Raw genomic sequence first — 4,022 nt, forward strand, 5'->3', positions numbered from 1 at the left:
ACCGCACCCACTCAGCCTACGTTGGCCAGGGAGGATGGAACTGGTTGAAGTAAACAGCTAGCTTCTGAGTGGCATATGATCCTCTGGAGCCAAAATAGACATCAAGGGCTGAGTCAGACAAAGAGAGGGAAAGGAATCAGGAAAGGATCATGACCAATATTAAGGAGACAAACAGATGCACATGAAACGCTGCTGATGCTACATGATAATAGACTCCAAACTGTGCATTGCAAGAGATTTTATCTTTCTCTTGTAGTCATCTGTAGAAGCAGAACTTTGTCCTGAATAGGGCTATGTAGTTCAATTATTTCAGGCATGTTTCAGTCAGGATAATTTGTTTGAGATGGTTACTTTTAAGTGCTTTTCCTCGACAGAACAGTCTTGCTGGATTTTTCACATGTTCGCCAAGGCACCCTTTTTTTTTCTTCAGGGAGTGAGAAGAAGATTTCCAGAATTAATTGCATTTTTAAAATATTCAGGAAGAAATGTCAATCATAGAAACATGAAGAATCTACACCTTTCTAGAAATGGGGCAGCTCTAGAATACACCACACCCAGCCAGCTGGGAACAATGGTGTGCAAAACACAGCATGGTTTCAAAAACGGAGAGGGCTGTCTCACCACAAGGCCACGTGAAGTGACCACTTTGAGTGGCAAGCTGGGAGAGGTACTGGGGGGAACCCGTAACCCATACCTGCACACCACCTCCCTCAGCCGGTGGCCTGATCCATCCTCCTATTGCTTGCTGTCCTTGGGAAGTGAGTGAGAAAAGAGTGGGGGGGCAGCTACCCTCCTCCTGCAGTGCTGTCACTGAAGAACGCAGTGGAAGAGCTGGAGGAGGAGGAAATTGCAACCTGTTCCTGATTGCTCACCAATGACCAGGAGGAGAGGCACTGCCCCCCTCTGCCTCCTCTCTATCTTCAATCTTGGCTGGGTGGGGAGTGAGAGATGGTCACTGTCATGCTTGCCTTCCTGCTTGCCAGAGGGTGAAAGGAATGCCTACTGTGCAGCACAATTTGATCTTGTGCTGGAACAGGCAGGCCAGGATGCCTGTGCTGTATCCAGCGCAAGACTGGGGCTAGAAGTGGCTCAGCTGGAGGCAAGGGAAAACTCTTCCCCTTACCCCTGGGTAAGCCACCATGGCCCCAATGGGTCTCCATGGACTTGTGCCACATCAGGAGGTGGTACAAGTCTGAGAAGAGAACGGCTTGAAGCAGCCCCGCACTGCTCAGGGGTTGAGATCTGGCATAACAACTGGGTCCCAGCCCTGCCTCCTGCTTCCCACCAGCCCCGGGACCGCCCTCCGCCCGCCCTCCCCCCACCCCGGAAGGCCTTTGGAGGTCTTTGGCACAACACGGAAGCCACAAAAAAAAGTAAGCACCCACACACATGAAACCGAGTCGCAAGACAGGCACAGAAGACACAGACACAGAAGAAAGCAAGTTGTCACTTAATTCGAGTACTTAATTTGAGTTAATTCGAGTACTGACACTTTTCCGAGTCACTGGCTCTGAGTCGCAAGTCGCATTCAAGTCAGTGATGTCTGTGACTTGAGTTGATGTGAGTCTCAGAAAATGGATGTTCATGACTTGAATCATGTCTTTACGAGTCGAGTTCCCACCCCTGCATATTTCTATCCTGTCTTTCTCCCCCTGAGGGGGACCCAGAGCAGTGAACTTATGTGAACTACGTAAGAAACCACTCACTTTCGTAGAGCTTAGTAATATTCATAGTACATGTGTGCATTAGCTTATTGCAAGGTGAAAAACGACACGTTAGCTGAAAATGCTTTTAGGTGAACATGCTTTGGCCTTATCAAGGCAAATGGAATGTATTTGCTAATGGAGCTGCTCCAAGCTCAATCAGTAGGCAATGCACTGCTGGATGTTTAGATTACGGTAACAAGTTTTGGGGACATCATTTTGGGGAAATCATATTTCAGAGAAATGGAAAGTTGAAAACATGCTTTATGTACATATCTGGGTTTTGGGGAAAAATGTGCTCTATGTATGATTAATTTTATGTAATAGGTGTATTCTAAATATGATGATGGGGCAGTCTCTGCTACTATGGAGACAAATAAAGCTCTCAGGCAGTGCCATTCATGTTACTTGGCCCTCTGTATGAAACAAGCTTGCCACCCCATGTCTACACTGACTGGCAGTGAATCTCCAGGGTGGGAAAAGTACGCTGCCTCTTTAAGACTGGAATAATGTCTGGTGTTGGGATCTTTCTTGTTTCTTTCTCCTCTCCCTGGGCTCCCCCTCCCTTCCCCTACTGCAAAGCCCTTAATATTCCAGTTTCAATTCCCCCTGGGCAGCCCTCATTTCTCTATATCCTTTCCCTCTCCTTTTTCCTCTCCTTGCTTTCTCCATCACACCCCGCTTTCCCTTTTAAGGATTTATTCCTCCTCTTCTTCCTCTTTATATAATAGCTACTCATGTTTAGGGCCTCATATGGGTGGCTAAGGAGTATTGCAACAATTTTGATTTTTGATTCCCCTCCCCTGCATTTTTGCCCCTACAATAAAGTTTCTGTTGTTTGGGGATTTGGGGAACTGGACATGGTTATTGTATATGTCAATAGAAATGAATTATCCAGACTTGGAGATGTGGGATTTGCTGTGGCTACTGCACAAGACAAATTATTGCAGAAAGTGATAAGGGCAATGGAGCAGTGCTCTGGAATTTATTCCATATACAATGTTGAACTTCCATGTCTGCTTGCTGAGGTAGAGCCTCTTTCCTCCCTCATGATTAGGTTGCCCTTATCCCTAATTTTTCTTCTTTTTCTGAACTTGGTTATTCTTTTGATATTACTGTTTCTAATGCCTCTCACACCAGTGGCATAGCTAGAGGGGGTGCAAAGCACTAAGTTTTGCAGGGAGCATCACTGTGGTGTGCAAGCAGCCCCTCCCCCTCCCCTTTGGAGCCATTCCCAGGGGTGGGAGCAAAGTGAAGGTGCCTCCATTTTGCTCCCACCACCTGGAATGGCTCTGAAGGGGAGAGGCTGCTTACATGTCTCAGTGAGGCTCCCTGCAAAACTTAGTGCTTTGTACCCCTTCTAGTTATGCTTCTGTCTCACACACCTCTGTCTTCTCTGCAACACTTGTTCACTTTAAGAGGGTCAACCTGCCCCCAGCAAATGTGTACCCTCAGCATGAGACTCAGTAATCTGTGTGGAGCTCCAAGTCATCTTTCTGGATGTCTTATGATGTTCTGCCTGATATCCATTTTATGACTTTCATTTGAACATGCTTGTGTACACATGTGTGAGTTAGGATTTTGGGAGCCTAGTCATAGGGATGGCCAGTGGCCCAATTCCATCCTATGGTAGTACACAGGATGCAGGGTGTCCACTGTATCCTGTGGGCCACAAAGGAAGGTAGGTGAAGAAAAATTTTACTTATACAAGCATAAAATGCAATTGCTTTTGATTTTGGATTCCCCTCCCCATATTTGTGTTATTATCCCTGCAATAATGGGTTTGTTGTTGCCCCTTCACCCTTGCCTCCTTCTTCCTTCCCTCTGAACCAGGGGTGTCCAAAGTTTTTGGCAGGAGGGCCACATCATCTCTCTGACACTTTGTCGGGGGCCAAATTAATTTACATTTCCAATTTGAATAAATTTACGTAAATGAATATATTAGAGATGGAATTTGTATGAATGAATGAAGGTCTTGCAATAGCTCAAGGCCTATAAAAATCCTTGCACAAAGCAAGGCTAGCCTTTCCTTCACTGCCACTGCTACATCACAGATGTGAAACAGCAAGCAGTGGAGGGAACCCTTGTCCCACAGCTCATTCAAGAGGTCAAACAGTCATCTTCACACTGAGAGCAGTTGTGTCAGGCCAGCATGGGCTCCAGCAAGTCTCCGGAGGGCCAGATGCTCATTGGAGACTGGGGGCTCTCCGCGGGCCAGATGGTGAGTCCCCGAGGGCCGCAAGTGGCCCCCGGGCCGGGGTTTGGGCACCCCTGCTCTGAACCATTGAGCTGCGCCACTTGCAATTGGCACGTGGTCCC

Source organism: Tiliqua scincoides, chromosome 2, assembly GCF_035046505.1.
Source record: "Tiliqua scincoides isolate rTilSci1 chromosome 2, rTilSci1.hap2, whole genome shotgun sequence".
Classification (NCBI taxonomy): Eukaryota; Metazoa; Chordata; class Lepidosauria; order Squamata; family Scincidae; genus Tiliqua; species Tiliqua scincoides.